This window comes from Arachis hypogaea, chromosome 18 (genome assembly GCF_003086295.3).
Source record: "Arachis hypogaea cultivar Tifrunner chromosome 18, arahy.Tifrunner.gnm2.J5K5, whole genome shotgun sequence".
Lineage (NCBI taxonomy): Eukaryota > Viridiplantae > Streptophyta > Magnoliopsida > Fabales > Fabaceae > Arachis > Arachis hypogaea.
The window spans coordinates 21,628,333-21,642,848 of NC_092053.1; the positions used below are offsets into that span (position 1 = coordinate 21,628,333).

Genomic DNA, 14,516 nt, shown 5'->3' on the forward strand with positions numbered 1-14,516 from the left:
TGAATTAATTATCATTATTCATTCTACTCCACACACATATAAGAACTGTACAGTGTATCACAGTTAGCAGTTTAGTTTTGAAAATCAATTAATACAACTTTACTCTTTCACTCTCTTTCTCCTCCTTTCCCCTTTTCTTCCGTCTGATTCATCTTCTTTTCCCTGTTCTTCTCTGATCTTAGACTTGCACAATAGAGCTTGTTGAGAGTGTAGCCTCTCCCTCGCCATTTCCACATGGTGCGGTGAGCGTGGAAGAAAGGTGAATCTCCGATCAACGAGACTGAGTTCAGAAGGCTCCAGATCTGACTGCTGGAAGAGATTCGTTGATCCTTTCTGATTCTTTTCTTCAAAGAAGATTCATTGATTCTTTCTCTTGATTCTTCTGGAATAGTTCTGTTTCAACGACCTCAATCGTTATTCTTCTCTCAATCTCTGATGGTTGATAATTAGGGAGCGGTTACTCTTACAATGGAGGCACAGTCTATTGCAACCTTCTTTAATCAAATTGCTGCGTTTCAGGCTCAAATGGCGAAAACCCACATCAATCCGATGCAAGATCCAACAAGTCAGTATTACATTCACCTAAGCGAAAATGCTGGTATGCCTCTTATTCCAATTGTTCTTACTCCTAATAATTACGGTCCGTGGAGTAGAGCAATGCTGCGAGTTTTAGAAGGAAAGAACGAATTAAAATTCATTGATGGTTCGCTGCCTCGACCACATGAGAATTATCCTCTGTTTGACGCTTGGAAATGCTACAATACTTACTTAGTTTCTTGGATTAACTTGTCTTTGAGCCCTGACATTTCCAACAGTGTAAGTTGGAACAACGTGCTTCGGATCTGTGGAGAGATTTGAAGCATCGATATTATCAAGGTGACAAATACAAAATAGCTGAATTGCAAGAAGATTTGTTTGCCATGAAGCAAGGAGACTTAGACATTACCTCTTACTATACAAAAATGAAATCAATTTGGGAGGATCTTGGAAATTTCAGGCTAATTCCTCATTGTCGTGACTGCGATTTGGTATGTTCTTGTGGATTGGAAGTAATACGCCAGTACAGACATGAGGATTATACCACATGATTATTGCGAGGGCTCAATGACCAATACTCTTCAGTGCGGTCACAATTGATGCTGATGAATCCTATGCCCGATTTGGATACGGCTTTCTCCATGCTGAGTCAACAAGAACGATAATTTGGGGAAGCACCAGAATCCAAGGTGTTCTCCAACAGAGCTGCCACAGAGTATCCATCCTTTGATGACAAAAACAAAGGGAAAGGTAGAGGTCGTGGTAAGGGTAATCGGCCTCAATGCACCTTTTGTGATCACACCGGCCATATTGTGGAGACATGTTACAAGAAGCATGGGTATCCACCTCATTTGCGCCAAAGGCAAATTGGCAGTATCAACTACATGTCAACTGATTCACAGGCTGAAAAGGTCACTGATGAACTCAGCCAAAGCAATCTAAGCACTACTTGTCAAAAGGAAACTAATGAAGCATTAAGACTTGACCACACTCAATTCTAAAAGGAAGCTATACTCAAGCTCCTTCAAGGTCAGGATGCTCAGTCGCAACCTCATACTGCACCTCAGGCACAACTTCCCCCACACACTTCTCCAACGAGTCAAGGTAGAAGGGTCATTTTAAAATACAGCACCATAATTTCTTCCTTTGTTGCTGTGAAATCCACCCTTTGGGTCATTGACACAGGGGCAACTGATCATGTGACTTTTGATCTTAATGATTTTGAGTTACACCATCCCATTTCCCCTATAATTGTTAGAATGCTGGATGGTATTCAAACAGTTAGTAGCATCATTGGTACCATCCGCTTCTCTAATCAATTACACATTACAAATGTACTTTTTATTCCTACTTTTGACTTCAAACTGGTTTCTGTGTCCAAATTGACCAAAAATTTAAAATGTCAAATGCTTATTAATGATACACTTTGTGAAATCCAGGACCAAGCTACTTTGAAGAGGATTGGAGTAGCTAAATGTGCCAATGGCTTGTATACAATGGATAGCAAACCAATTGTTGGCACTTCTGCATTTATAGGTAGCAAATTATCTCATAATTCTGTGGTTTTAGCTACTGCCACTTTGGGCAACTCTGCTACTATAGTCAATAAAGTGGATGCACTTTGGCATTCACGGTTAGGTCATGTTCCACAATGCAGGTTAGAAATAATGCACAAAATATATTCTATGATTGATTGTGCTGAACACATACATCCATGTAATTCAAAAGAAATTACCCTTTTCTTATAGTGTAACTGAATCTACTGATTGTTTCGATTTAGTTCATGTGGACATTTGGGGACCCGTTTCAACTCCTTCCTTTAATGATGAAAAGTATTTTCTCACTATAGTTGATGATAAAAGTAGATATACATGGATTCATTGCATGCATAATAAGTTTGAAACTTCTGATCATATTATACATTTTGTTAGATATGTACAAACTCAATTTGGCAAAACTGTTAAATGCTTCTGCTTTGACAATGGCCCTGAATTTGCTTTGAAATCCTTTTATGCTTCCAATGGCATTTTGCACCACACTTCTTGCGTGGAGACCTCACAGCAAAATGGCATTGTGGAACGCAAACACCAGCACATACTAGGAACTGCACGGGCCTTGATTTTTCACTCTTCCTTGCCAAAATATTTTTGGACATATGCTGTTAAACATGCTGTCCACTTGATTAATATTCAACCTAGTCATTTTCTTAAAAACAAAGTGCCTTTTGAAATCATCTTTGGAACTTTGCCAATTTTATTCAATTTAAAGATCTTTGGGTGCTTGTCTTATGCCCCTACTCTAGTTCATGGCAGAACCAAGCTGGATCCTCGGGCCCGTAAATGCACATATTCTTGGGTTTCAGGGAGGGTACCAAGGGTTATACCCTGTTTGATTTGAACTCCAAGAATATCTTCACCTCTAGGAATGTTATATTCTATGAAGATTTTTTTTTTCATATAATAAAACTAAAAATTTTGCATTAGGACAGGTAGACTCAACACCCAAAACTCATCACCATGCACGTCACTTTGATTCCGATAACACGGATCACTTTTGCTATCCACCCACCGTAAATGAAGAGCATGCTAACACCACCACTCACAATCATGTTGCATTATCTACATCATTTTCACCCCCTCAGCTAAGAGAGGATACTGCCATGCATTCATCATCTCATACATTAGAAAATAATTCCACATTCCATACATTAGAAAATAATCCACCTTCCATTGAAATAAGAAAGTCAACCCGAATTAGGACAATGCCAACACATTTAAAGGACTATCATTGTGACACTCCTGGTATAAAGTCTACTGTTAATACTCTTTGCAGGTATCCTATCTCACAGTACATGTCATATGAAGCACTAAGTTCAAAACACAAGGCCCTTTCTTTAGCCATTGTCAAAACTGTTGTGCCACGCACCTATGAGGAAGCTGCTGTTCATCCTTGCTGATGGAAAGAAGCCATTAACAGTGAACTTGAGGCATTGAGGCAGAATCAAACTTAGTGTGTAACAAAACTCCCAGCTGGCAAGAGGGCAATTGGTTGCAAGTGGGTCTTTCGAGTGAAGTTCAATCCGGATGGAACTGTTGAATGTTACAAGGCAAGACTTGTGGGGAAAGAATTTACTCAAGTTGAAGGAGTAGATTTCATAGACATCTTCAGTCTCGTTGTTAGGATGACTACATTGCATATAGTTTTGGCTCTAGCTGCAGCCAAACGATGGCATGTTAAGCAACTGGACGTTAATACAGCATTCCTCCACGGAGATTTACACGAAGAAGTGTACATGAAGTTGCCTCCAGGATTAGATGGGATTAATTTGGATTCATCCTCTATTTGTAAGCTACAAAAGTCGTTGTACGGATTAAAGCAAACCAGCCGTCAGTGGAATTTGAAGCTCACAGAGACACTCACCATTGCTGGTTTTGTTAAATCCAAGAAAATATGATGCTAACCTTTGCCTTCAGGGCTTCTATCACCAACCATCGTGCTTCGACTAGACCAGCTCTCGATTCTGCTTAGCATATACTAGTGTTTTGAGTAATCGAATAAACCCTTTCTTCCTCTTCATAGATGTCGTCGGTGTTACTGCAGTCGTTTACAGCATTCGTCCATCGAGATAAAAAATTTACCCAGAGAGAAAATCCCGAACTAGAAGGAGGACATCAGGAAAGAAGGTCTAGGGTTTTGGATCGAAAGATACACCGAGCGAGAGAGAGCAAGAGAGAGTCTCAAGCACAGGATGATATAATGCAAGAAAGGCTCGAGAAACACGATCTGGAAGGGGAAAAATCGGGGTTGAAGTGCTAGAGTTTGAGAGTGACTACGACACTTTGAGAGACAGAGCGAGAAAAGGGGAGAGAATGGGAGGTCACACAGAGGAGTTGGATGGATCGGGATCACAACATCGACGGATATGACATAGGCCAGAAGGAGGGAGTGAGCTATCGAGAAGAGAACGAAGGGGAAGGGGAAGGGGAAGATGGGATTTAGGGTTTTTGAGCAAGATAGAGAGAGGAGGGGACGACTTGAATTGAAAGATAGAGAATAGCGAGAGAAGATAAGGGGAAGAATGAAAGGCTTTTAGGTTATTCATTGTATCAATTTTTTATTGCAATTTATTAAGGGAGTGACGCGTGGCCGAATAAGCCATGGATATTATACTGGTAGAAGATATCATCCTCATAATGATTATATCATTATTTAACATAATTGTGCTTTTTTCAGTTTTTAATAAATACATAGAACTGTAATATTAAACTAGAGTACCAAAATACAAATTTTAGAGTAGCTCTAGGACACTTTTGATATGTATAATAGATAGTTATTTACTTATTTTAAATTGTAGTATATGTCTGGATATTTGAAATCTTTAATACATTTAAAAATTATTGTCAAATTTACTTCTCATTTAATTTTATTGATTATAATAGTTATTATGATTCTTGCTACATATAATTTTACTAAGCCTTAGATAGTGTTTTTGGTGCTCTTTATTTAAAAGGGGCTTGAAGTTATTGTGCTTTGATTATAACCTTTATTATAAGATTAAGATATCTTTCTTACATATATGTTGATATAGCTTTCATGAAATTGTCTGGCATAATTTTGAGCAAAATTGATTGAAAAAGCTTAGGAAAAAGGATACCATGTCCATATAAATTGGTATATCATTATTATAAATTTAGATATTACACTAAGCCTAAAATATATTTTTTTAGCATATCTAATCTGTAATGAGCTATTAACTTTTTTCTGCACAAATTAAGTAGAAAATTAAAGATTAGAAGTAACATTTTGTTAAATTTGCATGTTGTTTTTAATTTGATTTGTCCTTTTATATTAATTTAATTTGTTAGAAGTTTTAACTCATTCATAAAACAACCCTAATTTAGGATGATGTATCTAAAATTAGAAGAATTATTCTCTACTCTCTAGTGTATATTAAGTAACAACAATAGTTATAACTTGTATTCTATTATATAAATACATAACATAACACATATCATATTTGGTTAAAACAGTACTTAACAATTAACTAATTCAACTATATCCAAGAAAAATCAGTAACACGACTACATTAATATACTCCTTAAAACATTTTAATCCTAAATTTGTTTCTATAGGAAATTTAATTGGTAATAGAAATAGAAACTACAAGTATCTAAAGCATATTAAAGCTAAGTATTTAATACTATTTTAACCACATACTTTTCATGCCATGAATAGACTTTGGATATGAGTAACTAAGAACATGAACTCCACCTCACATTGCCATTTCTAAAACAAAATCACCTTGCGATCATGCTTGAAAATATTAGCCCTTGTAAGTACAATGCTACTCACCTTCTTGTCATTAGTTCTTCTCAAGTTAGAACTTTGTTCATGGATCGACATACATCAAACTCCTACCACAAAATATGTCTGGCACTACAATAAATAAGGGCTTTCGCAACGGCCAAAAACCATTTTCATAGATTGAAAAATCGTTTCTAAAACTTTAGGCAACGCTTTGATAACGGTTTTTGAACTATGGTATATGGCAGCCGTTATTAATGCTAATAAACAACGGTTTTTTACCTAAAGTAACGACAACGAAGAAAACCATTGCCTTTGTTACCGTAATAGACAATACATTTCACAATATATTTTAAAGAATGATTTTTACCGTTATCTATCATTATGCAACGGTTTAGAACTGTAATTGATTAGACAATGGTTTTACACTATTGTCTTTGTGTTGCTAATTTTGATAACGGTTTTCACACTATTGCCTTTGTATTAATTTTGACAACGGTTTTAACATCATTGTTTTTGTTTTATAGTTTTTGACAATGACTTTTATACATATGTTTCTTTATTCCCAACGATTTTCTCATATTGTTGCTTTGAATTTCAAACTATTTTTCTTAATTTAATACCAAATAAACAATCTTAACTATATAAATCAAATTACTATTAGAAACTAATAAAACATAACCATTAAGATTCGATGTAAAAGAGGTCTATAGATTAAGCAATAATGCATGGCCCATTAAATTTAATTTATACAATATTTTATGAGATCTATAGCACATTACCTATAAAAGAGGTCTTAAAGATTAAGCAAATTAAACTATTTTAAAATCACATAATATGAGTGTCATATCAATCTCTAAAGTAATTTGCTCAAGTTGGTAGTTGTAACAACCTTTAAAATAATTTACTCAAGTTGGTTACAGCTTCATCGGTAGCACCAATTGACTCCAACATCTAAAATAATTTCTTCTCTATCAGACCATAGGCAAGAAGGAAATAACTCGCTACGCTCTGAAAAAGAACAAGATCCCTTCGCTCCCCAAAATGGTCAAGGAAAGCCCTTGTCATAACTGCAACACTGCATACACAAAATAAACAGAACTTAACCAAAGCTAACTTATAAAGTAATGGGAACTAGGCATCAAAACACAATCGTCACACAAGTGTGAAGACATATAAAATCTACAACATGCTCCTACCAGTCCAATACTCTAAAACTTGGAACGTGGTTAAAAAGAATAATCAAATTAGATTGTAGAAACAATGTTATCTGCAGTAAGCACTAATTATACAGAAACCATTTCAATCATCAATAAGATGAATGAAAGCTAGGGCATAAGAAAGCTAATAAAGTAACAAAATCCTAAAGTAACAAAATTCAAACCTTAAACCCAATTTCACATTGATCAATACCAAACCCTAAATCCAAATTTCACAATAAAAGAATTTAAACCCTAAATCCCAATTTCACAGCAATTTCATCAATTTGAAATTAAAACATATGTTAAACCAATTTCATAGCAAAATTCAAATATTAATTTCAGAAAATCTAATGGTAGAAACGGCCAACTTACTAGCAATGGAGGAGGTGGCCGGCGGCGTAGCAGATTCCTCGTCGGAGAGTAGAAGCAGTGCAGATTCGTCACGGATTAGAGGTGCGGCTGGAGTAGCGTCGTCATCGCGATGTCAAGGTGCTACTTGAGCAATTTTGACGTCTTAGAGAAGAGATAGTGCAAAACAGAAGATGAAAATGACTCTCTTCTGGACGACAACGAATATGACCCTTCTTTGGACGACGATAAACTGGACGGCCACGAAGCTGACCCCTAAGTCTTCTTTTCTTTCTTCTCCTCTGTACCACGTGTGTGTGCTAGTATGGGTGAAGTATATTGTGTGCGACTGAGAAATGGTGAAGGATCAGACTGTGTTAACAAAATTAGGATTAGTGTTTTTAAAAAATGATAAGGATAGTATAGATATTTTTATAAAAATAGAGGATAGAGTCATATTTAAAATTAAATGTAATTCACTAAAATTATTTTATTAGTAAAGAACTTTTAATAATAATAATATATTAAATAAGAAAAAGTATAGGATACCAACATATTATCTGCCAATTTATTGCCAACAATAATTAATTATTATATTTTAAACACATATATAAAGAGACACATCTAGAAAATATATCTGTAAAGACACTTCTATTAAACACAGCCATAAAAAAGATATTTTTACTAGACACATCCACAAAGACACTTCCATTAAACACCGTTATAAATAAGAGTTGGCAGAAGTTGGCAGAAATGCTGTTGGTAACGTAGCGGGATTGATTAAATAATGTTATAATTAGGTTTTTTATTGGATAATTATTTTGAATATTAATATAATTTAGATATTTTTATAATTATATTTTTTATGGTTAAAAATAAATATTATATAATTAAATTTTTTGATAATTATTTTGAATAATAATATGATTTAGATATTTTTCACAATTATTTTGTCAAAACTTGAAAGTAAATATTATATTTGGAAGGAATAATTTTTATGTGTATTATGGTTAAGTATTTTTAGAGAACGGTTTTTATGTGTACTATAACTTAGGTATTCTTAGAGAACGATTTTTATGCGTATCTTTTGTATAATTATTTAAACAACATTAGAAAATCGTTGCTTGATAAAAAAAATCGTAACGGTTATAAAATCGTTCTTTAAAATAGTCAAAGAGAATAATTTTATTTTGTTGCCATAACATAATGAAAAATTGAACTTCAACAGCAACACTATAAAAATCGTTGTCTAAAAGTTTATTTTTTTATGAGAAATGTTAGAGGGTCATCAAAATTTATTGTTTTTAGCCATCAATATTTAAAAGTATAGGATAAAGTATATTATTGGATTAACTAAACTAAAAGAACTAGACTAAAAAAATTGAATTAATAACTAAGTAATAGACAATAACAATAATTTCAGATGACTTCCTAATAGTCTCTTCTTTTATTCATCCTTCAAATATTATCAAGTAACTTTCCGATTATGATAAGAATTAAAAATACCTAAAAAATAACCAAAAGGCACTAGCAAAAAAATGAATAATCCCTAAAGTTTCTAGCATAAGCAGCTGATTCTTACCTTTTTCCACAATTAACTCAGACATCAAACATGAGTAATTGCACTGACACTAGATATGCTAAAATCTAAAACCTTGATTTAAAGATTTTTTGAAAAGCTTAATAATAATGTTGAAATTAAATTTCTTTACCTGGCTATTTTGCCAACATCAAAATAAAATAATAATAAGAAGAAAAGGAACCTTTGTTTTAGAATAACGTCGCCAAGGGGCAAAGCATATTGTGACTCTAACCAACAAGCAACTGGTTCTTCCATTAACATTTTAGATTTGTCAGAATATATTATGATCAATTAGCATTCATTAGAATTATTTAGTATATCTGAATATTTATTATAAATTATTATGTATTTATGATTACGATTCTCTTAACACCTATAAATACTCTTTTATATTGTATCATTCTAGACAACTTGAATACACTCAATAATACACAAATTCTTTCTCCAGTTTAGTCTCTTGTTTCTAACATGATATCAGAGCCATGGTATCTTCCTTGACGAGGATATGTTTGTTAGAGAATCATTAGAATTAATTTAGATCAATTAGTATCATTTATATTTATATAGCATATCTGTATATTAATTGTAGGATTCTATGCTTTTATTATTTTGATTCTTCTAGCAGCTATATATACCCTTTGTACATTGTACTTTTCAATACAACTCAATAATACACAAATTTCTTCACCAATTTAGTCTATTGTTTCTAACATGGTATCAAGAGCATAGGTTCTTTTTTTTCCATGAAAATTTGTTCATAGCCCCGTTGTTTTTTTCTCTTCCGACAGTGTTCTTTGGCCTCATTTTTCGACCCTTTTCCGAGGCTTTGGTTCGTCACCTCCTTTACCACTGTCTTCGTCTCGTCGTTGCGAGTTCAACAAGTCCAATCTTGTCGCCGGAAACCACCGCACGCGCCGTCTGAAGGTCGCCGTTCGTTTGTTTCTCTTCCTTCTTCCAGACGCTTCCAGGACCATCCAATTTCAGCCCAGAATCAACGCCCAGGATTGTCCCATGTAACACCCTACCACACAAAGCTTTACGCTTATGTCGAAAAACAGAGGTGGTGAGGTATTACAATCTCTAAAATAAAATATACATGCATATAATAGTAGAAAGAGAACAGTAAACTAGGATCTTTGAAGAACAGGTGAAGTAAAAGTCGCGAAATAAAAAGCGCATTGCTCAGAAAACGAGTTAACTTGCGTGCTAAGAAAGCTATAGTCAACGAGTACAAGATAACAAAACCAGGAATAAAGGGTCAAAGATACAAAATAACAAGCTCCTAACTTAGCCTGCGAAGTCAAGGCTGGCCGAAGAACATTTATACATATATATACAGATTCTAAATCCAAACATACATAAACAAAACCCTGTCTCTCCATAAGCCTCTAAGAGGGTCAAAAGGAACAAGTCATATGGAGAGAAAACTAAGTACATATATATACATAACTATCCAACAAAAAGTAACCCGATAACCACTTCACTTCAGAAGTCCAGACGCCTAACGCACTACAAGAAAACATATTTTTTGCTACACTTTTAAAGCGTGGCAAAAAGATGAAAAAAGCGTAGCGATAGCTTTTCGCCATGCTTTTTGAGCTATTGGGATGCTTTTGAAAGGGTCACACTTGTAAGGGTGCCGGTTGCCCTATCGCCACGCTTTTTTTGCCACGCTTTAAAATATTACCACGCTTTAAAAGCGTGGCCATATGTGCCAGCTATGGCTACGCTTTTAAAGCGTGCCAATATCGACACATATGGCTACGCTTTAAAAGCGTGTCAATAGCGTGGGATACAGCTACGCTTTGAAAGCGTCACTGTTGATGCCTACTATACATTATGGCCAAACTTTAAAAGCGTGCCAATAGGGTGAGAAACGGCTACGCTATAAAAGCGTGCCAATAGAGGGAGATACGGCTATGCTTTTAAAGCGTGCCAATAGGGAGACATACGGTTACGCTTGTAAAACGTGGTTGTTGATTGGTACTGTACAATATTGACACTCTTTTAAAGCGTGGCTATAAGTTAGTTCAATAACCTATTAGCACTCTTTTTTAATAAATACCTTACAAAATCATAGATAATTTTAAAATATAAAGGATGACTACTAATTTTAAATCAACTAATCCTTACTTCATAAACTTGTCACAAAAAAAAAGTGTTTGATCACATACTCTAACAACAAACCAAAAATCAAAGTCATGACAATTTCAAATATGAAACTTCATGATTATTGATCATCCATTTTGATCAAGAAAAGAAAAAAATAATGCTGCATTCAATTTAGCATCACTTCGTTAAAGTTGTATTCCTTTCCGGTAATCGAAATATTGAAAATAGAATTTTATTTGTAAAATTAATAATTAAAAATGATTAGATTATAATTTAGTTAAATATATAAATCTGAATATTGCACCAAAATTTGAGTTCAATCCTTCGATTGCACATTAACGAATGAGCTGAGCATAACTATATTCTAACAAAACATGCAAAAAACACTCGGCATGATATAAATTACCTAGGCATATATAATTGTCCTAATAATCAATTCTCTTTTCATAAAGCCTAGTACATTGACCTAGTAATTAATCAAAGCATCAAAATTAATTCACAATACTATATATGAACATAATATGCACTCAACCGTCAACACGCAATAGCGCAATTTAATGCATATATATATGATGAATATGTGTTGAAGAGAACTTATTAGGTATTTTAAAAGTAAATAATAACAATTTGGATTTAGCTAATACTGTATGTGATTTAAGATAAGTGTAAGAGTTTTTCATATAAGTAACACTACTTCTACTTACAAAAAGCATTCTAATGGCACCAATTCAAAATTACTAGAAATTTATGCAATTATAAAGTTAGGTTTATTCAGATATAACACAACAATTCAAATTTTAATAATTCAGAGGCTATATAAACATTGACCTTCAATATACTTCAATATTATTCAGTAGCAAAAGTTCCATTCAATTTTGTTCAATTCTCTTGCTGCTCATATTCAAAAAACTTTACATTACTGAAATTCTGTAAATCCCCTTATAACCTACTTTACTAATAACTTACCTTTCTTTTTAATAACGAATTTGAAAAGCTAAAAACTTCTCGAGGCAGCGAGGATAAATCCTAACTAGCTAATTTACATATTTCACAAGAAATCAAAATGGAAAAAGAGATGAAGGATGAAAAAACAGCAACCTAACTCTGAGCTAAGGACTTTGATGAAAAAGTCTTGACCCCTTTGATTAAATTGCTTCATGTCAATAAGATGATTGAACCAAAGTAGATAGCCAGTTCCTCTATTACGGATATCCAAAATTAAACCAAAAACATTCACTGTTAGATAGAACGAGAATAAATAAGAACTAATTAACAATCAGTTCCAGAGTAAGTATTATACTATTTTCCACAATCTCAGCTCAGCTTTACCAAAAATTCAAAGAGTAGAATTTATGCCTTCCAGAATTAGAAAATAGGACATACCTCAAAGTTCCAGCTGCTAATACATATATGGATAGTATAATTATACAAATAAATTCTGATGAACTGGGAACTGATGAAGCCACAACTCCAGAACCATTCAAACTCACTTGCAATGTAAAATTACATTATTCTCATTATTTACGAGTTACTACTCTATTCAAACCTAAATTAACTTAAATTAACTTAAAACCTAAATTAATTTTATGAGTGTATAATGACTTTTCATTGTCAAACACAGAATTAAGACATTATTTCCAACTAAAAGGATAGCTAATAAAGAAAGAAAGAAAGAAATAAAAGTAACATCCAAGAAGGGAAAGAAAAGGGAAAGCAAGGTAACTTCGTTTCCAATTGCATTACCCTTTATTTGTAAAAATTGGAGGCATAAAAGATGATTTTTTTTATTTTCTCCTTAAATATTTCCTTTATTACTTTCTACTTGGATTGTATTTGATAATAGCAATCTGGACAACATTCAAGTGCAAGTTACATTAAAGCTATACCAAGAAGAATATATAAAATTGACAGAGAAATTTTTACTATACCTACAAGGCTAGAACAGCATTTATAGTACAAGACCTTACAAAATGTATTAAAGATATAGATTATTGATTCAGTGATTCTCTTAACCATGTTACCCAAGTCAATTTGAATTTAAATTGTTTTTGTTTTTACTCTGTTGCTTTATACACAAAAGGTTGCATGCTTTTGAGGTCTGATTTCGGTTAATTGTTACATCAGTGACTCAATTGCTATCATCATAATATAATGTGAATGACTTTATCTTTGCATTGCATTTGTCCAGGATGCCAAAGGAGGATGATTTCACATTACCTCAATGCCACCAATACAGAAAAGTACAATCAGCACCCAAATAGAAGACAACACTAAATGCAGAAGACAACACTCATTAAGGCTATCTTTCAGATTTTATTAATGGCTATGAAAACGGGTTAAGTAATGAGAAACTCATAGTAACATTATAGCACCTCCTAATCAGAATTTCATGTAAGAGATTCAAATTATTTTCTTACTAATAAATTGTAAGCATAAATGCGCAAAAGACACTTACATAAGGACCTTGAAATTCCTACCACCACCTGCCCAGGGACCAACTTACAGCGAAGGAAGTAGTGATGGCTGAAGCAGAGCTTGCGATAGAGCAGCGACGGTGGCAGAGTGCGATAAACTTGAGTTTGAAACACCCGCAAGAAAAGTGATATACCAGAGAGATAGAGAGAGGTCGACGGCGAGACCAGCCGTGAGAGGTGAGACTCAGTGAACTTGAGGGTGAGAGTGGCAAGAAAAGAGAGAAGACTGACGACGAAGGGTGAGACTCGGTGAGCTTGAGGGTTAAGGGTTCTTCGACGAAGGCATTGCGAGCACCGACGACTGACGACGTTCTTCACAGAGTGCTGTTAGGGGTTCTTCGTCGCGGTTAGGGGTTCTTCGATTGGGGTTCTTCGTCGTGGTTAGGGGTTCTTCGTGAGGCACAATGAAGAGAGGGTTATGGTACGGTGAGGCACAATGAAGACAGTGTTAGGGTTAATCATGGGTGTTCATCTTCATGGAGGGCTTTCTGAATTGAGCTAGGGCAATTGTAACAATGAAGACCAAGTCTGGAAGAGTAATGTGTAAATTATTGTAACTTAGAATTTCGAAGCAAGCTAAGGGACAAGTTTGTAATTTTCTTTTTAGTTGAATATTTTTTGCCACGCTTTTGAAGCGTGCTAAAATAGTAGTAAGAAACGGCCACGCTTTTAAAACGTCCCAATAACAAAATTCTGTTGCCACGCTTTAAAAGCGTGCCTGTTTTTCTCTATGGCTACACTTTTTAAGCGTGGCAAAAAAATCGTGGTCAAATCTCGAATCAGTTGCCACCCTCATAAAAGCGTGGTCATTGACACCTTTTGCCACGCTTTTAAAGCGTAGCAAGAAAAAATATAGCCAAATCTCTATTTAATCGCCACCCTAAAAAAATCGTGGCCATTGACCACTTTTGGCGACGCTTTTAAAGCGTAGCAAGAAAAAAGCATGGCCATAGGCCT

At 34.4% G+C, this 14,516-nt stretch overlaps 1 long non-coding RNA gene across 1 annotated transcript; it reads right to left on the minus strand.

Moving 5' to 3' along the window:
- Positions 1–11,898: 11,898 nt before the first annotated feature.
- Positions 11,899–14,103, minus strand: LOC112772889 (uncharacterized). Its single transcript, XR_003187714.3, has 2 exons — positions 13,541–14,103; positions 11,899–12,284 (listed from the first exon to the last, which is right to left on the minus strand). It is a non-coding gene; the product is annotated as an uncharacterized lncRNA (long non-coding RNA).
- Between the last annotated feature and the right edge of the window lie 413 nt (positions 14,104–14,516).